Here is a 22,723-nt window from a genome sequence, read left to right as displayed (position 1 = left end):
ATGCAAAACGAATATGCTTCTTCATCAAAGAAATGTGGAGTATATCACAGTATGAAAATAGAAATGAAATAAAAGACATGATTGTAAAGCTGGATGGAACTGGACGTAATTTTTTCAGTGAACAGATCAAATGAAAATAAGACCACAACAGGTCTAAGTATAATTGTGCGCACCTCCAACTTGGAAGTGAGAGATACCACTTTCTCCCGAAATCATTCTCCAGAAGATGCTCATGTTGGCCCAGAGCCTATGTTTTCTCGACTAAGGTGACTGGATGTTGTCCTTACACTTTCAGGATGCATATTTTCATATACCAGTCATGCAGTCCCACTGGTGTTACCTGCAGTTCAGGGTGGGCCAGGGTCATTTTCAGTTTACTGTGCTTCCTTTCGGGCTTACCAGCACCCCTTGGGTTTTAACTAAAGTTGTGCCAGTAGTTGCACAACTTTAGTCATGTTTGGAGGGCAGGAGTTGCTGCATTTCTGTGCCTTGACGATTGGCTGCTGAAGGCAGGCTTGCTGCAGTCAATCTTGGACCACAACCAGGCAGAGATTTTCACATAGTTGGGTTTCACCATAAATTAGCAGAAGTCCCACTAGATTCCCTCTCAGAGGCTTTCATTTATTGGGGCAATCCTGAATACAGTGAAGTTCAGGGCTTTTCCTCTGTAGCGATGGGTCCAGGACGTTTTGGCTATGATCCCAATGTTTCAGCCACGCTCCTGGATTCAGGCGAGAGTGGTTTTGAGGCCGCTCTGTCTCAGTCTCAGGCAGCCTCCTTGTCAACCACACCAAGTAGCACCTGCGAGCTCTACATGGGAACTTGAAGTCCCAGTAAGTTCAGCACCATGGCAGCCTCTTGACACCCTCCAGAACTTGGAGGAGGCAGCACAAAATCCGCAGTGGTGGCTGACAGACCACAGTTGGTCCTGTGGCAGGCCACTCTTGCTTTCCCATCCAGAGCTGACAGTGGTGAAGGACGCATCTCTATTTGGGTTGTAGGTCACCTGGAGATCAGAGGACTCTGATCCCCAGTGGAGGGCCAGTTTCACATCAATCTTCTGGAGTTGCCATTCATCTGGGCCTGAAGGCCTAACTGCTATCCATCAAAGGGAGGCTAGTGCAGGTTCAAACAGGCAACATTTCTGCCATGTGTTACTGCAACAAACAGGGCAGAGTAGGGTATTGGGTCATGTGTCTGAAGGTAGCTGGAGTTCCAGATCATCTACTGGCAGGGTCCCTGAAAGCCAGAGTTGATGAATTGAGCAGGTGGGTCATGAGCGGCGCTTACATTCCAAGATGGGGCAGGATGTCCCCAACTAGATGTTTTCAACACTGTTGATTGTTGATAACATGCAGTTTCAAAAGTTTGTTGCATTGGGGTTTCTGCAAGAAAACTCGTTAGGAGATGCATTCCAGCTGGAATAGAACATGGAAGCCCTATATGCTTTCTCGCGAATTTCTCTTCTCTTCTACCCTTCTAGAGAAGATCAAGATCAAGCCGGCCCAAATCTTTTGGATGGCCCCACATTGGTCCAGGAGATGTGGACCCAGAACTTCTGAGCAAGAAGACTTCCAATCTCAGCAACAGGGCAGGGTTCCCGCCCAAATCTATGCAATCTACATCTTCATGCATGAAGATTGAGCGGCAGCAATTTACTTGGTTGATTTGCCACCTGAAATGGTGGATCTCATACTCGCCACCAGGCGCCCCTCCGTAAAATGACCCTAGGAAAAAGCTGTTACCTTGTATGGTGCCCAGACACTGATCCCTTACAGGCAAAGCTGCCAGATGTTCTTTTATCTATTTTGTCTCCTGTCCATCAAGGCTTTGCAATGGCCACTGTAAAAGGTTAATTATCAGTCCTTTTGGCCTTTCTGTGTTTACCAGATGAACCAATCTTGTGATGAAATTTGTTAAACAGTTGGCACATATTTCTCTCCCAAGCTGTTTGTGATGTCACAGTGGGATCCTGACTTTAGCACTCCTCATGTGTAGGCCTTTTGAGCTTCTTGCATCTCTTGACCATAAAGACTGTCTTCTCCAATGTGATTACATCACATGAGTGAACTACAGGCACTTTCAGTGCAACCGTACTACTGCACATCATTTTCCGACAAGTTGGTGCTGAAGTGTCGGGAATCCTTCTTACCTAAAGTTGTGACTCCCGTTCATGTTGGGCAGTTTATTAACCTACCAGCGTTCTTTGCTGTCTCTCACCCCTCGAAAGAGAAGAGGCTCCATCAGTTGGACCCCAAAAGAACTTTAAGCTTGTACACCGATCATACCGAGGCTCACTGAGTGAACAATCAGCTTTTTTTTTGTATGGTTCTTTGCGGCAAAGAAAGGGAAGGCTGTGCAGTGAAGGATCTTGTTGAAGTGGATAATCCTCTGCATTAAGATCTGGCCTAGAATTAGCGCCCGAAAGGTCTGAGAGCTGATTCTACCAGGCTAAGGTTGCTACTGCTGCATTGGTACGAGGAGTGCCTGTCCTTCCCAGGCTGCGATATGGATGCCAGTGCCTTCATTTGTTAAGCACTGCTGCCTTGACAGCCAGGTCCGGCCTTCTTGGTTCTGCAAGACTTTTTAGTCTGAGTCTACTCCACAGACCTGCCATCTTGGGAAGGTACTGCTTTAGTATATATTCTAAAAAAGAGTAATCTGTGGTTATAAATATCCATCAAAGGAACGAGTTATTTATCTAATGTAATACTCTTTCTGATACTCGTATCTAACTGCAGAATCCTCACTGACCTCCCCAGTCTGTGGAGTGGCCTCTTTTTAACATCTAAAAAGGTCCCAAATTGACACTAAGCACATTGTAACCAAGAATTGTTCCTGCTCCATATTTGAGGGTGCACTAAAAGAAGAAGGCAATAAACTGACATCAGCTCACAGAGCTACTGCTTATATGTGGTTCAGCGGGCAGTGTGGGTCCAGAGTGGAGCAGCACGATGTCGCCTAAATCTCCAGATCCAGTCTGGTACCTTGAGAATGTTCTATGATGAAGAATCTTTAGTCAGATAGAGTATCAACCAGAAAGAGTCTTACCAAAGTAGGTAACTTGTTCATTCTGTCCACTTCAAATATTTTCAAAATTTGCTCAGCCTTACCAGAGTACTGTAGATACTCCTCTGGGTGTTCCCTTACGTGCAACATGGCACTAACGTCCTACAGTTAGGAGAGCGATTTCCCCTTAGCTTTGTAATCCTATCCTCTTATCAGCATACATCTCAGAAAAAGTTAGCATAAACGTACCTGACCTACATCAAAGCTATCTTTTGCTCTCTCTGCTGCTCAGCAGAGCAGAGTTATCTTGGTTCGGCAGTGGACAATCGGTCACCCCAATAGCATGAAGCAGAAAGCAATGTCCTCTGCAAATGCAACTAGACATGTAGTTCTTCTATTTAACCAGTGTAAACTATTTCTAAATAACACATTGAACAGACTGATCTTCAGTAACCAAACACCAGACATCACTGATTTAAAAGGTGGCGACGGTGGCAAACCTATAACCATTTGGGTAGGGAGCCCAGGTATATGTAGTCATGCAATTAGCAGAAATGAACTATTTAAGTGCTTCTCTCCATTTCCATACTGCGACAAAGTCGTATTCTGCAAATAAGTGTGCTAGGAGGAAGATAATGGCAGCTTTTAACAGGCTGCATATCCTCTTTATGAGTAAGAAACCATGCACAAACAGAGCTCTGTATAACTAGGGAGTTTGAACTGCAGCTGTCTGCACAGTACTTGTTTTGTGTGAAGGAAAATTGCAGTGCTGTTTCTGCCTCCCATGTTGCACCCTTTGCGGTTGTGAAGACTGCACTGCTTTAGCCATGCTCTGTGTGCGCGTGCGTTCATAGCCACTAATGTGCTATACTTCTACATCTTGTGAAATTGGCATAGAAACCCATGCTATTCGTTTTCATTGTGGGTAAAGGAAGTGTGCATTGCTGCTTGCCAGTCCTTGCCTTCTGTGTATGTGCGGTGCGTAAGGCCTTGACATTTCCTATTAATGCTATACCCGTTATGTCCGTGAGGAAAGCATGCTGTGTGTGTGTGTGTGTGTGTGTTTCTTGAGGCAGCAGTGCTGTATGGGTTTGTCACAAGGTGGGCATACCCGGGGCAAGAGGACTGACAAGAGACTGGTGGGAGGCCCGTGATGTTACCTCTCCTCTTATCTCTCACCCGACAGGACGAGTGGTTCCATTCATCCCAGCTGGACCTCACGGAATCAGGCGGTGGTTCCTTTAACTGTAGCTCGCTGGTTGCCGACTCCACCCCCAGTGAGGACGTCGTCACGTTTGATCCAATAAGAGAAAACGACGACCGGAAATCGGTGTGCGCTATCACTGGAGGTTGGACGGAGCGAGAGGAGAACGAAGGAAGAAGGAACCAAGTTCGAGACGGAGAACGGAGACGCCAGGGACGAACGCCTAGCCTGCGAGGGGGGGGGAGGAAAGCCTAGGGTAGACAAGAAAGCCAGGAGGCCCCCGCGAACGCGTTCCGCTGAGCCACGCCCCAGGAGGAGTGTGGCTGACACAGGTACGGGAGCGGTTCGCGTGCTGGGTCGGGAGGCAGGAGAGGCCAGATGTGTAGAGACGCCAACCGCTTACCGACGTTTGTGCATAGTACACAGCCCCAACCTATCACCCTCACTCACAACTCACTTGGGTTGCTCCCTCACTCCTTTCCCTTATTGTTCATTGTGCCACAAGAATACTCACCCCTGCCTTTAACTTTTCTTTTGGGGTTCCTGAGTCCTTCCACGTACACCTCCAGTCCGGGGAGAGAGGGAAGAAGACCGATCGGCGGACAAGGGAAGACGGCGCTAGAAGCTGGGAGGACCGGAGAGGAGACCCGTTATTCCCCTTACTCTAAATTCAGTCTGGCAGACCGCAGAAAGCGTACCTGTTTAAAAATAAAACCTGCTTTACCCCGACGTAGGCTCACGCACGTTTCTTCTGACCTTGGGACAGGGTTGTACCTGTTTTAAATGTGAAGGAAACTTTCGTTCACACTGCCCATGCTGGGCTCTTCCCGTGTATGATGACACTGCACTACAGCTGCTTAAAGTTTTGTGTCTAAGCGAATGAGTCCTGCTCTGCTGCTGTTTATTGTGGAACTTGTGTGTTTATGTACGTGGAGAAGCTGCATTGTCTAATCTTTGTTGTGGCTGTTCTTGTCAAGAAAAGCTGCGATGTTGCTGCCTATACTGTACTTCTGTGCATGAGTGAGGCTGGTACTACTACTTTTTTAAGTTTCAAAAATAAGTTTATTGAAGAAAATCAGTTAATCATCATTACTTCGTACATATCAATTAAAGGAAAGAAAAATAAATAAATAATAAATAAATGAACAGTAATAATATATGATTTCATTGGAATGAAAAAGAAAGAGAAGATAACATATTGGAAAGTAAATAAAACGAAAGGCAAAGAAAATCTGGTTCATATTACACACCGTAATAAAGAACAAAAGGAGAATGTAACATTATCTCAATATGATACCATATACATAATGTTGAAGTAGGATAATAAACAATTCAAGTATAAAATAAAGGAATTCAAGGAGGCTTGGCAACTTATTGGAGTGAAGGCTGGGAAGTAGAGGATTTTTTCGCACTGTCAAATAAAAAGTGTGTGACAGGAGCCCATAAATGCAATCGTTTTTTGGAAAGTGAAATTGGATGAACAAGAGTCGTGTCTAATCTGTGATTATGGCAAATAGCATACCACCAGGCGAGGTACGATATTTTGGAGGTATCTTTCCATTTCTTTGTTATCTGCTGAAAAGCACCGGCTAGTAATAAACCAATGATTTGGGGTCGTGAGTGACTGCACAGCCAGGCAGGAGACAAGCTACCTAATAAAACATTAATAAAGGATAGGGGAGTTTTAATTTTAAAAATAGTATTAATTTGAGACCAAACCTGTTCCCATAACTTGAAAACATTCGGGCATGTGAATAGCACGTGATTTAGGTCAGCAGAATCGTGGGAGCATGACCAACATGAACTAGGGGTATTGGCGTGTATCTTATGTAGATGCGCTGGAGTAAAAAGCAGTTTGTTATAAATGAAAACAATTGTTTGAGTGGTGTTTGCCGCTCTGGAGGATTTTCTTATTTTTAGCCATATTTTGTTCCAAAAAGAACTGGGACAAACAACTCTCAGAGAGTTCTATTTTAGACTTATCTCTGTTCAGGGGTGGTTGTGTTAAGCGAGAGTAGATGATGGAGGCCTTCGGATGTAATTGAAGAAGGGTGTTCCAAGTGTTGTGAGAAGTGGGAGATAAAGAGGATGTATGTGAGAGTTGAGCATATGTATCGGAAATCGCAAGTAGCAAGGTTGAAAATTTATGTTTGAAGGAAGTCGGTAAATGGTACAACTCCTGTGCTTGTGAGAATTGGAGGGGCATGCCTTGGTCATATAACTGGTATATCCATATTAGGCCTTTGTTTCTCCAGGTTTTCCAGTATATCGGTTTATTTTTAATTAATACCCTATTATTGTGCCAAATTGTAGAGTTAATAAAAGTATTAAAATCATGTGGGGCTTGAAGAAGGGTGGTCTGCAATAATTTACATGAGTGTTTGATTATTGATGTAAGGCTGTTTTGAGGTTTGTGAATAAAAGCAAGGTATTCCTGAAATGAGAGAGGTTCTATAAATGAGGCATCAAGGTCGACCCATAATGGTCTGTTAGATGTATGGTCAGATAGCCAATGTGATAACTGCTTAAATTGAAATGATTTTTGATAGTTGGAGAAGTGGGGAAAATTAACGCCCCCTTCCGTATTTGGTCTTGTTAATGTTTGTAAGGACATCCTTGGTTTCTTATTGTTCCATAAAAATGTTTTCAGTATAGAATTAATCTTGTGAAAATGTTTAATTGGGATAGGTAATGGTATATTAGAGATGATATAGAGAACTATAGGGGTGAGCATCATTTTGATGGTGTCCCCACCAGGAAAGATGAAGTGGATGCCACCTTGCAGTGAGTGTTTTCAGTTTATCTATACATTTGTCTAAGTTGAGAGAAACAGATGTGGCTATGGAGGGAGAGAAACAGAGTCCAAGATATTTTATATATTTGGAGTTCCATGTAAAACTGGAGATCTGAAAATCTTCCTTAAACGTATATTTAGGTAAGGGCATGATCTCACATTTGTCCTTATTTAATTTATACCCCGATACTAAACCATAGGCTTCAACCTCGTTTAGGAAAGCAGGGAGCGAGGATTGTGGATTAGAGAGGAAAACTAAAATGTCGTCAGCATAGGCTGCTAGTTTTATGTGTTGAGATTCAGATGAAAAACCTGTGATGGATTTATTCTGTTTCAAATGAGAAAGAAAAGGTTCTAGAGCTAGATTACAAAGAAAAGGGGATAAAGGGCACCCCTGACGTACGCCTCTGTGAAGAGTGAAATAGGGAGATACAAGACCATTGGCGGAAATGGCTGCCTTAGGCTCTGAATATAATAAAGCAATTAGGGATATAATTTTTGGGCCAAAGCCAAACCATTTAAGAGCCTGGAAGATAAATGGCCATGAGACTCTATCGAAGGCCTTCTCCGCGTCAAGGGCAATTGCAGCAAGTGAATCTGAGTGATGAGACATCCTAGATAAAATGCTACAGAACAATCTTGTATTATCTGTGATACTACGATCTTTAACAAAGCCTGATTGCTCCTTGCCAAGCAATGAGGGAAGAATCGGTTCTGATCGTATTGCTAGAGCTTTTGATTTTTTTTATAATCCACATTCACTATCAAGATGGGTCTATAATTTTTGCAATATCTTAAGTCTTTGCCATCTTTTGGTATTAAACATATGAATGCCTCTAGAAAGGAACCTGGTGAATTGCAAGAGGAAGTGAAAGAAGAGATGAGAGAGTGTAAATGTGGAATGAGCAATTGGGTAAAGTGTAGGAAAAATTCCACTGTGAAACTATCAGGACCTAGGGCTTTATCTTTTTTAAGAGTTTTAAGTGCAGCAAGTAATTCAGCTTGTGTAATATCAGATCCCAAAGCATCCATATGAGGAAAGGAAATATCCTGTTTCTGGATAGTGGAAAAGTACTGAAAAATAGCTGCATCCGAAGATATGGTTTCTGGTGTGTATAAGGATTCGTAGAAATTGACAAATTCTTGAAGGATTCCGGAATCTTTATACTTTGGTGTTTGATTAATATCTATAATGGAATCAATGTGAAGCCTGTTTTGCTTAATCTTAAGATAATTGGCTAATACTTTTCCGGATTTATTTTGACCACCATAGTATTTCGCGCTTGTTTTCAATAAAAATAAAGAGGCGCTCTCAGTGGAGGATTTATTAAAAGCAATCTTGGCATTTATAAGATCTTCCAAAGAGGTCTTTGTTTTAGAGGTGTAAAAAGCGTGTTCTAGTGTTTTGATTTTAGTGAGAAGAGTATTGTGAATAATCTTAAAAGAGTTACGTTTGTTGGATGAGTACCTCATGATAAAGTCTCGGGCGGTAGTTTTAAAGGCATCCTAGATTGTAGAAAATGGAAGCTCTCCAGTTTGATTATTTTGAAAATATTCATGAACAAAAGTAGTAAACAAGGCATTAAAGTTGGAATCAAGAAGTAGGGAGTTGTTGAAACGCCATCTTTTCAGGGATGAGGGTTGTTGGAGAATATCTAGTTGAATCGTGACGGGAGCGTGATCAGAAATGAGGATGGGCCCAATATCTGCTGAAAACAAAGATTGAGTAACATTAAGTGTGATGAAGATATGATCAATTCTGTATTGTGTCTGATGTGGTGGAGAAAAAAAGGAATATTCTCTTCAGGTTGGATTGCAAAGTCTCCAGACATCAATCAAATTACTGTGTTCTATGGTTCGTAAGAAAGTTTTGTGGGATTTGTTTGGGATAAAGGAGACTTGAATTGCGATCAAGAAAAGGATCCATTACTTGGTTACAGTCACCTGCGAGAATAAAGTTTTCTGTGGGATGTTGTAAGAGGAATGTGGAAATGTGGGTCCAAAAAGAAGCATCACCATTAGTTGGCGCATATATGTTAATAAAGGATATGGGGGTTTTCCCTACCAAGTGTTTGGTAAACACCCATCTACCTTCATTATCCGAGTTTTGTGAGAGGAGTTTGACATTAAGTGCTTTATGGCATTTCTTTTACCATCACCTGGTGAGAAAAAGATTTCACCAACCCAATTTATTTTAAGTTTTAGCGACTCGCTTTCAGTAAGATGTGTCTCCTGTAGCATAGCTATATGAACATCCATTTTAGCTAAGTGGGAGAGGACTCTCTGTCATTTAATAGGAGAATGTAAGTCTCTGACATTCCAAGTGACGACTTTTAGGAACATTTGTAAATCTGAAGAAGTAAAAATTCAATTGAACCATATATGACAAAAAACAGTTTCAAATAGAAAATGTAGTAAAGTATATAGTTAATCATTATGAAAGAACATTTGATGAGTGTATGAACATTATATAAAACAAATATTGAATAGGGTAAGGATTGTAAGAACTTTAGAATATATGTTGTAATATATATGCATTCAAAGATAATATCGATCAGTAAAGCCTTTCGAACAATTTTACAATAAATATAAAAAATGAGATGTACAAAACAAGAACAATAACGACCAATAAAACCAACCAAACATTTTTTATAATATGTACGAAGATATGGAATAACAAGTCTGTGTGAATTGAAGTCAAAAGATAAAAGAAGAAAGGAAAGTAGAGATGAGAAGGGAAAATAAGATAGAAGATGTATTTAGAGGGATGAGACAAATGAACTGCATAGGGGAGACATAAAATGAGAATCAATAAAAAAAGAAAGACTATACCTACATAAAATCCAAAACATGTAAGGTAAGGGGGGGGTAAGGCCACATGGAAGGATGACACATCCAGACTCCGCAGGGTCGGGTAAGGAGATTCCAGGAGGAAATGACAAGGTAGATGGATACATCAAACAAACAGGAGTGGAAACCAGTAAAGGAGCCTGTAAAGAAAAAACATGTTAATGATCTTCAAAAAGCATTTCTTAATAAAAGCAATCTTTAAAACCTTAAAATATAAGCTAGAGACACATAATCTGGAGAAAAAAAGAGAATAAGGGATAAGATACGGCAAGGCAAGTGAACGAGTATAATATACTAATGCATAAACGGAAGCCTTATAATAAACCTGTAGAATCAAAAAAAAAAGGGAAAAGATCAGACAACGAGTCTAAGATAGTCATTTGAAGCATGCGCTAGAGATATCCATTTTTTCCGGGCAGTGTGCGTTGAGAAAGCTTCACTGGATCTTCATATGTAACAGTATTGTTGTTGAAAGTGACTTTGAAGAGGCATGGATGAAATAAGCCAAACCTAGCTCCAATTGATCACAGGGCGGGTCTCAATGCTAAGAACTCCTTATGCCTGTCTGCTGCAGATTTCGAATAGTCCTGAGAAAAGTAGAGCTGAGATCCTGAAGAGGAGATACGTTTGATGGACCTAACCGCTGATACCACCTTGAGAAGAGCCGTGTATTCTAGGAAGTATAATATAACTCCTCTTGGTTTCCTCATACTTGAGGTCGATGAATGTTGAGGACCTAATCGGTGCGCCCGTTGAATATTAAGAGAGCTATCCTCCGGCAGGTGCAAAATTGTTGGCAAGAATGTCTTGAAGAAAGTGATAGGGTCCGATCCTTCAGAACCCTCCGGTAGACCATAAATACGAAGATTGTTTCACCGGTTTCTATTCTCAAGGTTTTCAACTTGCTTCTGTAAGGAGGTAATCTGTGAGTGGAAATTTTCAACTTTGGCTATGGATGGGCCCATAGCATCCACACTGTGTTCTATGTTGGAGATTCGTTCTTCCATTATTGACCAACTTTACGTCAAGAGTTGTACTTTGGAATTGGTTTCTTCCACAAAAGGACGTAAAGCTAGTATTTCTTCTAAGAGCAGATCCATGGATAAAGAAGAAGTTTGTTTTGGTGGGGAAGGAGGATCTTTTTTCAGACTTTTGGATGTTGCTTTATTAGCTGCAGAAGAAATGCTTGTAGAGGGTGTCAAGGATGAAGAAATCAATTTGGGAGATGAGGTCGGAGATTCATCCAGTTGAGTGGTAGGATTGCGCAGTTTTGATCGGATAATGAACGTGCAACTAGTAGAAACCAGAACCGATTGTGTTTTCTTCAATCTACCCATAAAACACTATGGCGGGTATGAATGCTTAAAACGTTCGTAAGCTTTCGAGAAGATAGCCTTGTTTAAGCAGTAATAGCCTTATTAGAGATGTTGAGCCTATAAAGTGGTGATATAGGGCAATTCGTTGGGTTAAGGGTCAGACCAAATATAATATTATGATCCAAAAGGAGATGCCATAACAGTCATAGAAAATACATAAGTTTAGGGAAAAAGAGTAGAAAAAACCTGAGGAAATATGCTGCTTAGCGGCATGTTGAGCAAATAGAGAAGGATAATGTTCCTCAGGAAATAAAGAAGGAGGTGACTATGTCATAGTCTCACATTTGATATATGTGCCAGAAAAAGATGCACCTCAAAACATAGAAGGTGATGTTACAATTCGTAGGCTGCGCAGTAGGTAAATACGTAGCGAGTTACAAAAACTATCAGAAAGGACTCCAGGAGAGAGAATAAAATTGCGCTACTCAATACCTATCTATTATGCACATTGAAATTATATCAAGCAAGCGCTGAGTGAAAATGCTTCTTGTCTGAAGAGAGGCTTAAGCTGAGCTATTTAGGCAATATCATTTTCCTCGCTGTTCCAATAAGATATGAGAAGCACCTTAAAACACAGGAGTAGCTATTGCTTCTGAAATGTTAACCACGAATCTGGGCATCATGGATAATGAGGAGAATATGCTGTGTCTGAAGACAAAAAATGTTTGTGAGCCAAGTTAGTTATGAGCCGTTATTTTCCTCTCCGCTCCGATAGAAGAGACAAAATTGCGGGCGTCATCGCCCTCACTGGAAGAGTTCTGAAGTCTAATCCGCAAGAGCCGAATGTTTCCAACCGAAGCTTATATCCCCGTCATGCTTGGAGGTTCCGACAGCTGTTTGTTTGGATTAAGGGAGATCCCTTTCGAATTGCAGCACGGAAGACTCCCAGTTTCTCCTCCGACGCGCAGCGGGTCACGGAGACGCCGCCATCTTCACCGGGCGCTAGCCACGCCCCCCGGCTACTACTACTCTGGTTCTTATTTTGTGGCTGAGGGTAGATTGATTGTACTGCATTACTGCTAATGTCTGTGTGCGTTATGAATTGCCCATGCTGTGCCCAATCGCTTTGTGGTTAAGCTGGCATTGTCATTGTCAGTGTTGTACATGAGTTTTCATTGTTTTCCCTCAACTCCAGTGTGGACGCCGGCATCCACAAAAGAGCCTGCAGAGGGTCTAGTGAGTGATTACTCATCTTTTTATGTATTTTCTATGTGCAGTACCTCAATGTGAGGAAGCCAGGTAGAATATCTTTGTGTCTGTGTGCCTCTCTGTAACTGATTTCACTTGCACATGTGTCTAACTAGCTGTATACGTGAACCTGTGTGTGATTATGTGGGTTTACTGGTTGGAAACTGGCAATATGCAGTTTCCTGGCCCATTGTTTCCCAAATTTCCTTGAAGGCATTTATTAACCAATTCTCACAAAATATGTATCCTATGTCCATAATTGTGTATAATTTACACTTGCAAGGTGTTTTTCTCTGGGTTTGTGGAGCTACCCAGTGAGTAATTACTGGATTACTACTCATAGTGGACCACATGTGTATCACTGAGCCAATGCATGCCCCAGATGCCGTGAACCTGAGGCCGACTTCCTACACATGATATGGACGTGTCCACCAGTGGCAGGGATCTAGGAGGGGGTACTACAAAAAATAAGGGTGGCCTCGGGCTGGGAGTTCCCCAAAGAAGTGCGGAGAATACTGGGTCTTCTACCAACACCAAAAAACAAAAAGTTGAGCCAGGAAATGTGTGATTCTGGGCTTAATAATCGCGAAGAGATTCATTGCAATCGAATGGCAGAAATTGACACCACCGAAGCTGGACAGGTGGCTGAAAGACATGATTGTATGGGCAATTGCCGAGAGAGTGAGAATGGCGCAAGTTAGGAGAGACGAAAAACTAACAGATGACCTCCAGGTTTGGTCGGTGATGATAAATGACCTACAACCCCCTAAAGGAGCGAATTCACAGATTGGGACAGACAGCTCACAGACTATGGGGAACACACAATCGTAGGTTAATGGAACAGATGACTCACTCCGCGGAGGCTTCACATAGATGACGAGGAACACAGTGGCCCGACGGTTTTCTGACGGGGGTGGGGGCTGCAGGGTTATGTTGGCTTTACATAGCAATATGCTGGAATCCTACTGATAATGGCAGGATTTAAAAATTGGAATTGTCAAAATATAAAGTTGTAACCTCAAAATTGTACTATTATGTAAAAAGCCTAGCGGAGGACGTCTCAGCTGTAAGGGAGTGTAGAAGATCTATGCTCATCGAAATGATTCATGTACTTGTGGTTTCCTATTGAAATGCCAATAAAGTTTATTTAAAAAAATTGTATCACTGGGGCATTATGGGTTAGTGGAACATTTCGGGAAATGGACACACTGAAAGCTAGGCAGTATATGCCTTATCCAGATTTTGTGGAAATTCTCAATGCTTGTAGCTAAGGACTTTATGCAAAATGGATAATAGTCTACTCTTGTGAGACTCGTGTGCTGATAGGGTTAGTATGTGCTACTTGATTATTTATGCTCCTGTGTCTCTTGGAAATTACAGTATGCGATCACCCTGGATCTCTTGTGTGCGTTGACAATATGTTGCCATTACATGGTGACATCAGGGCTTTTTATATGCTGATGGGCACAAAGTTCGAACTTTGGGGCTGTTTTGTACTAATATTCAACAAGTGGCTACCGATGAAAAATAATTATTTCAACTTCTTGTGCCATGTTTTCAAGGCTGTTCCCCAATACCCCTGTAAGCTAATCTTTACACCCTAACCCATTTTTTATTTTTAATATATATATATTTTTAAGTATAACAATATTCATCTGTAAATACATATATATGGAGAAGCAGGTACACATAGATATACCAATAACAAAAATAAAACTACAGTATGATATAATACATTTGTACAGATTCATCTATCCCCACAACATGAAGGTTTATAACCGCAAAAACTCGACCCTGTCATTGGGCTGTGCCGTGATAGTATTCCATGTTCTTTGCCTTCAAATGTGCCCTGGGGCAGCATATCCTCTGATTGATGCACATTATTTTGGCTCATTTTTGGCTGCAACAACAAGGCATTGGGTAACCAGTACTGAAGTGGATGCCTGCTTGTGCCCTGTGGACACTAGGTAGTGCATGCTTCCTCCCGAGGGCGGAGAAGGAATAAATGGCAAGTAGAGTATCTCTACTGAGATCATAACAGCGCGCTGAAGCAGGGCAGCGCTGTAACGTTTAAGCAAGGTTGTAGCTCTTGTTAGGTTTTATTTTGTTTACCCGATCATTGCTTGAGACGCTTAAAAGAAATTCCATTTGCAGATGGGATACTGATGAGAGAAACACATGGAAGAACAGGAAATCGAACACTCTACAACCAATAGAAACAAGGAAAACTAAAGTGACTAGCACAAGGACCAATAAGAAGTGAAGGTGGGCTGTAAGTCTCTTTTAAGATATATTTGATACAATAGATTTCACAAGCACAGTGCATGCACTGTGCAGGCGAAACCTAAAAATGACTTGAAAAATTCTACTTGTGGGAACACCAGGGTTCAGTCACCGTGATGCCGCCTTACCTTCACTCAGTAATGGGCTCTTCTTGTGTCAAGGCCCAAAAAATGTCACTCAACGCGCAATACGCCACTGCTCATCCATGTGCATACAGCTTGGAAGGAATTTCCTGTGTTCAACTGTGTTACCCAGATGAGCTTCCAAAGCGGCTTCACCTCACAAGACCACCTCTACTCCAAGTGACACACCGCAGTTTGCTGCTAATCTTGCCACTAATTCTCTCCACTACCATTCATGTAACGCTGTGGCAGGAGGACTGCCAATCCACCTTTTGGTGCCATGCCCTATCTTATCGCATCAATATGAAATTTACACTGTGGTTATTATACTCTCACAACTGCTGTTAATTAAGTCGTATCTGAGAGCAAGATATGCTTTAAGTGTTTGGCAGTTGGTCCCCCATTACTGTTTATACCATGTTGCATCACAGGGTGTGTACATTGTTATTTTGTTTTGCCGTTTTTTCCCCCATCACTGCTATTCTCCATGTCACATATGTTTGTATGCATAACTTAATAAGTTTGGTGTTGCACTCCCATCACTGCTGTATCTCATATGTAAACTGGGTGGATTCTAGATTGTTCATATTCAGCTGTGGTGCGCATGTCACATCTAAATAACCTTGCATGGGGATTATTTTGCTGTTGCAAGGTCACACGTGGATGCCCCATTCCTGATTATTTCATGTGTAGGTGTAAAAATATTTATCTACAAATACATATATAGAGAGAAGCAGGTACACCTAGATATACCAATAACATAAATAAAACTACAATATAATACATTTGTACAGATTCATCTATCCTCACAACATGGTTTGTAACAGCAAAAATAATTATTTATATGAAACAATAATATGTATGTGTACATATCCACATTAGAATATATTCATCAATATAAGAAGACTAAATTATGCAATTCAATAACTTGGTGAAGAGATTTGAATTAGACATACTGGAAAAGTGAAAATGGAAAATAGGATGAAAGAGTAGAAACGAAAAAGCAGAGGCAATAGAAATTTTAGCGCAATAATAATGTTACAATAATTCCATTAGGAATTTTTAGAATTTAGAAAAAGACAATAATAATTAAGGGTTCATAGACAATTATAAAACAAAAATGAATATATGATTAAGGTGCATCATAAACATTGTTTCAATTATTACATACAGTATACCTATTCATTAGCATAATAGTCCATGGAAGCTAGAATAGATCATTTTTGATCTTGTTCTGAATAAAGTAAGTATTACACACATCTGATCCATGATTTGCACATGCACTGGTCCACAAAGATATACAATTTAACTTAGAAGTATCTTTTCATCTACAGGCGGCCTGGGAGTGGCTCGAATCATCAAAGTCAGGGGGTCCGCCATCAAAGATGGTCTCTGCTACAGGAAGCCAGGACCTTCCTGCCGGAAAAAGACCCAAACACAGGCCATCGAAGAACTCGTGTCCATCCCAAACAGAGAAAGAAAGAGCGTCTACTCTTCAGGCGGTGGCCGACATCATGAAATCTGGGGAACTGGGATCGGAGGATGGTTCGTCCTTGGGAAAGGGGTCTGGGGGCTTTGAATCCGACTCGTCTCGAGCTGACAGTGTTCTGCAGCCACAGGTTACTCCCAGAACTGCGGATGATTTTTGAACAATTGGCCCTGTTAGATGGCATGGGGTACAACTGGGAACTGATACGCTCCACAGATGCCATAAACCAATAGGTTAGAGATATGGGGACCCGGGCTGGCAGGTCTTCTACATTAGGTGAACAACCGCCTACTCCCATTCGAAGTCATCACCCAGACTTGGTTTTAGCCTTCTTCTGAGACTTGCGCACTATTTGCAGTTTGGGCGGTTGGCCGTTGCCGGGCTGATCTGGGTAAGGGGAGTTTGGCACCGCCGGGGGGGGATCCTTTTGGTTATGTTTTGGTATGCTTTGTTGCAGGAGAGGTGCTATATAGTTCTGGGGAGGTTGGGCCAGGACTGATGTATTCATTTGGATGCCACTTGTGCATCATACACTGAAATTCATGACATGGAACATCAAGGGGATGGGTACCACCACGAAACAACATAATACACACTGGTACTTGCGCAGAAGGGGGTACAGATTGCTCAAATACAAGAGACCAACCTCACACATAGTGAAATAGAGAAGTTACGCAGACGCTGGAGAGGACAGGTCTTTGGGACAATATACTCTGCTTACGCCAGGGGGTGTTTATTTTGGTGCGAGCAGAGGTAGCTTTTGAGCCCATCCACCACTAATAGAGAGGGCAGATACGTATTCCTGAAAGGGAGACTGTATGGGCGAGAAACCACACTTGGCAGAGTATATGCCCCCAATCAGAAACAAATACCCTTCCTCCATGACCTCTCAACGCACATAGCTAAAGTAGTGGGGACAGTGGTAATCATAGGGGGCGGCTTCAATTGTGTTGCTAACATTTCACTGGATCGGTTGCACCCCCTCTGCCGGCAGCCCAGGCTAACGGTACTGCTATAGGATTCAGGGATTGGATGGGACATTGGGGGTTAGTGGATATATGGAGGACGCAACACCTGGATCATAGATACTACTCATACACCAACTACACACCAAGATAGACACGTTTCTTTGCTCCCCTGATGTGGGGTATGCTATCCCCCACATTGAGTACTTGGGGTGTACCTTCTCTAATCATAGCCCTTTATTGATGACCTTCCAACCAGTTGGGATATGCCCCTTGGTGCCACTATTTCTGCTTAACATGCAGATGCTGGAAGACCCTTGTTTTAAGGGTCTTTGGGCTTTGCCATGGATACATACTTTGGCACTAACACACACACACTGCTTCCACAGTTCTGGTGAAATGGGAGGCATTGAAGGTGGCCAGGAGGGGATTTTGTCTAGGACAATCAATTGGAATACAACAAGTGCTACATCAGGAACTAAGGGACTTAGAAGCTAAACTACATGAGCTAGAAAACACACAGGGCCAGGATATTGCATGACAAGGGCTACTGAAGGAAACACGAACGTTGTACTTTCAAGCCCTTGAGAAACTGAGGTGCTATGAGTAGAAGGGGTTCCTTGCTAAGGTGCATGAAGGAGAGGGGTGGCCTGGCCACCTGTTGGCATGGCTGATGAAATCGGATATGCGGGGCTTCCTGATTATGCATATTTGGACAGGAACGAATCAATCAGTTCATGACCCGGACGGTATCAATACCCTGTTTCGCGACTATAACAAAATCTTGTATATTTTTTTTTTTTTTTAATTTTTATTTAGTTTTGAAAAACATAACAATGTGAAAATATCGGCTGTGCAGACAGTTAAGAGCAAGTACGGAGATACAACATTACACTCCCCCCTCGTATGCAAAAAGCAGTTCAGCATCAGGGCAGCGGACCATAGAAAGACCCCCCATCTAGAGCCCACCAGTCTCATCCGCCCGTGCCCACTAAAGGGAAAGGACGCAGTCCGGACACACCAAACATGCTCAGCGGACACCCCCATCTTCGGCTCAACTCCCCCAATGCAGCCCGCCTCGAGAGCGTACAGCCCCCCAATACCCAACAGGGAGGAATACCAGAACTACCCTACTCCCGTAGGCACTATTCCGGAACTGGCTCGCGGTGGGGAAGAGCTCGGGAGGGTAGCGATATATGTCTTGTAGGGGCCCCAGATATCTTTGGGACGCGCCACTGCAGGGTGGAAACTGGCGTAGATCTCGCTATTTGTGCTGCAATAAGCCATAGACGTGAGCCACGTCCCGGCCGTGGGGGCCGTTCTACCGCCCCAATGTTTTGCCACCTCCCGCTTGGCGAGTAGCAAGCCCAGGGAGGCAAGCCTGCGGACATTCTTGGGGAAATTTACTGTGTAGCCCAATAAAGCAACCTCCGGAGTGGGAACCAGCGTGAGCCCCAACATAACGCCAAGGATCTCATGTATCTGCGTCCAGTATGATTGCAGTCTAGGGCATGTCCAGGACAGGTGCGCAAAGTCAGCATGTGGTGCAGCGCATTTCCAGCATGTGTGTGGGCGTGCGGGGTCAATGGCGTGGAGCCTAGCAGGGGTCATGTAGCAGCGGCGAAGAAATTTATAATGGAGGAGCTTATGTCGACTATTGAGTGATATCGCGTTAGTGACTTTGCAACAAGCGGTCCATTGGTCATCTGTAATCGGCCTACCCAAATCTGCCTCCCAAGCCGCTCTCAATCGGCCATCCTCACATGGAACCAGCGCTGCGCATGCCTTATAAAGCTTAGAAACCATATGGGCACCCGAGTCTTTGTCAATGAGGAGAGTTAGGGGCTCGAAGGATGCAGGCTCGAGAGGGAATCCCGCAATGTCTGAACGAGCCGCACAATAAAGTCGGCGCAGGACAAATTTGTCCATGAACGTGGCCTCACTGAAGCGCTCCTCCTCCGAGACAGAAAATATGTGGCCCCCAGGGTAGAGGTCTCCGATCTTAGTAAGATGAAACTTGGTCAAAGTACGCTGAACCAGTGCCTCCCCCGTGCCAGACAGCAACCCGGGGTTGGGAAGTGGAAGAGAAGAGGAGTAGAGGAGAGGCTGGGCTAGATAGCGAGTAAGGCGATGCCACGCCCAGCTGGTGGTGGACACCGTTTGAATATCAACTGGGTCCCGGGCAACCCCCTTCGGCAACACAGCCGCCAAACGGCCCGGGAGAACGAAATCCGCCTCGGGACGCAGGAACGGAATACGAGCGTCAGGGTGGTACCAGGCATAGGCGTGCGCACATTGAGCAACCAGATAGTACAAATACAGATCCGGTACCCTGAGGCCGCCCCTATCATGAGGGAGCGTGAGGGTCTTCCAACCGATCCGGGGGTGCTTCCCGCCCCATACCAGCCTGATCAGCTGGGATCGCAGCGTGGAGAAAAAGGCCCGGGTGAGAGGGACAGGGATATTATTATTATTATTATTATTTTTTTTTTTCAGCACCAAATATTACAATATAGCACAGCATAGCATAATAACCATCAATTGATACCAAAGAAAAAAGATTAAATAACAAAATTACAACAGTCTTATTAACAAATAGGATAATCAAGACAACATACCCACAAAATTTACATCATTTTGTCCTTCCATCCCTGTATTGGGCCCCAAATTCTCAGACCCATCTTCCTCCCCTTTCGACCTTTACGCTCGTAGATGCCTTTTTCTAAATTATATGCGGACAAAAGATTAGACAGCCATTGATTCCTTGTGGGGGGCTGTTTATCTAGCCATGCTCTTGCTATCACAAGCCGAAATACTGCCATAGCCACAAAGATAAACTCCCGACAAGTGGCCTCACACTCTGTTGTTAATCCCAATAGAACCACGGCAGGTGTAATAGTAATTCGAATTCCTATATGCCTTATCAAAAATCCCTCGATCTCACTAATCAATTTAGAAAGTTGAGGGCAGGTGACAAAAATGTGAATTAAATCCGCCTGTGGATAATTACACCGTGCGCAATATGTCCCTGAAGTGCCACCCCATTGTGCAATTCTAGCTGGTGTATAATATAGACAATATAGGGTTTTATAATGCTGCGATTGTAATGGTGCCGAGCAGAGAACTGTATGCCCCAGTTCCAATGATTCCTGAAAGCAGGCAGTCTCAATACCCAGCTTTGTGGCCCATTTTCTGCTATATTTGTCAAGATCATCTTTCTTACCAGCTGCAAGGCATGCATAAAACCTGCGTATCCTACAATCTCCCCCCTTCTCAATCATATCCAAAATGTCATTATTCTCAAACCCTATGATCCCTCCTCGCTTAGTATTTAGAAAACTTCTCACCTGTAAATATTTAAAGAAACTCCTACTGTCTATATGAAATTTAGTTACTAAATCAGCAAATTGCACAATTCCTTCTGGCCCAATAATATCCCCTATGCTTCTAATCCCCTTATCTTCCCAAGATGCAAAGACCGAGTCTGCAAAGATATCCCCTGGCCAAGACTTATTTTTAAACATACGGGTATATCTATTAAATCTGCCCAGCCCAACTTTTTTTTTAAAAACTGTCCAAATATTAACAGCGGCAATAACTGTCTTAAACCTCGTTCTTTTAAAATAAGAGAAATCCGTACAATTTAAAAAACAATTCTCAGCCTCCACCCCCAAAACTATTGTATACACTTCGGTTGACATACTAAAGATTCTAGGATATACTCCGCCACCGATCAATCCCTGCATGTATTGCATCGCTGTAGCCATATAATATAGCCTAAAATCTGGAGCCCCCCACCCTCCTCTTTCCCTTGGGAGAGTCATGAATCGGTACGCCCTCCTAGTCTTTCCATGGGCCCAAATAAATCTGTTTAGAAGTAGTTCTAGAGCCTGAAACCATTTAGCCCCGAAGAAAAGTGGTATTGCGCGAAATACGTAGAGAAATTTAGGGAGTATCATCATTTTAATGACATTCGTGCATCCCAATAAAGACAGATGTAGGTTGTTCATTCTGTCTAGGTCTAATTTTACTTTCCCCATTAGGGGAGTTATATTCTGCTCAACTACTTTTCCCAGATCTGCCGCTATCTCTATTCCCAGGTACACTGCCCACTTAACTACCTTATTATCATCACATAGTACATGGGAATTCATTACAATCTGTGTTTTTGTTTTATTAAGGCTATAACCTGCTACCTGACCGAAGTGCTGAGCTTCCATTTCTACTGTACTCATGGCGAGGGTGGGGTTAGCTGTAATAATTGCAACATCATCCGCATATGCCTGCGTCTTAATTACCAAATTATTAATTATTACTGGTGGTATATTGGCATTATCCTCTAATCTACGCAAAAAGGGCTCCATATACAATGCAAACAGAAGGGGGGAAGATGGGCACCCCTGTCTGGTCCCTCTCTCTATTTGCACAATAGCTGAGTGACCTCTATTAATCCGAATTCTAGCGGAAGGCTTGTTGTATAGGGTCTGAATTGCCCTAATATATTTCTTACCAAATCCATACCACTTCAGGACAGACCATAAAAATTCCCAGGAGACCCTATCGAACGCCTTTTCGGCATCAAGTAAAAGAACCGCCATAGGATCCCCTGGGATCTCCATGGCGTCAAAAAGGGTAAGTATCTGCCTAATATGTTGTGTCTTGCTCTTGCCCGGAATAAAGCCATGTTGTAGAGGACTAACCAGTGTCTCAATCATTGTTGCCAATCTCATCGCAAGTACTTTAGAATAGGCCTTAACGTCTGAGTTCATAAGGGTTATAGGCCTGTAAGAGGAAGGTGCCAATGGATTTTTACCCTTTTTCAAAATAACTATAATGTCGGCTCCTCCCCATGAGCTGGGAATAAAATCCCCTTTCTGTGCATGAAGCATAACAGATAGAAGTTCTGCACCTATTTCGTCCTTAAATACTTTATAAAATTCAACTGGGATCATGTCTGGACCCGTAGCTTTACCAGCAGGAAGATTTTCTAGTGCCCTCATCATCTCTTCTAATTTAATCGGTTCGTCTAACAAATCTCTTTCCTCATCCGGGAGAAGGGTCGGCCTGATGTTATTGAGATAATTCGAAATTTCCCCCGAATCTATAACCTTATCTAATCTATATAAATCTTCGTAAAACTGCCTGAACACCTCTCTGACCCCGGCAGACTCCATGACCATATTATTCTGAGCGTCAGCAATCTTTTTAATCTCTGCCGCCGACCCTTTTTGCCTAGCACGGATAGCCAATATGTGCCCCACTCTTTCGCTCAGTTCATAAGCTTCCTCTCTTTTTACTAAATATCTAGCTGCCGCCTTACTAGCCAGGTTCTCAACAGCTCTTGCTTTCAAACTAATTTTTTTTAAGCTCTGCAACTCCACAGATTGTTGAGCCTGTATTACTAAAAATAACTCTTCTTCTGCTTTAGCTAACTCCGTGATTA

This window comes from Triturus cristatus, chromosome 7, assembly GCF_964204655.1.
Source record: "Triturus cristatus chromosome 7, aTriCri1.1, whole genome shotgun sequence".
In the NCBI taxonomy this organism is placed as follows: Eukaryota; Metazoa; Chordata; class Amphibia; order Caudata; family Salamandridae; genus Triturus; species Triturus cristatus.
The sequence above is the reverse complement of the archived record's forward strand: the minus strand, read 5'-3'. Positions refer to the sequence as shown.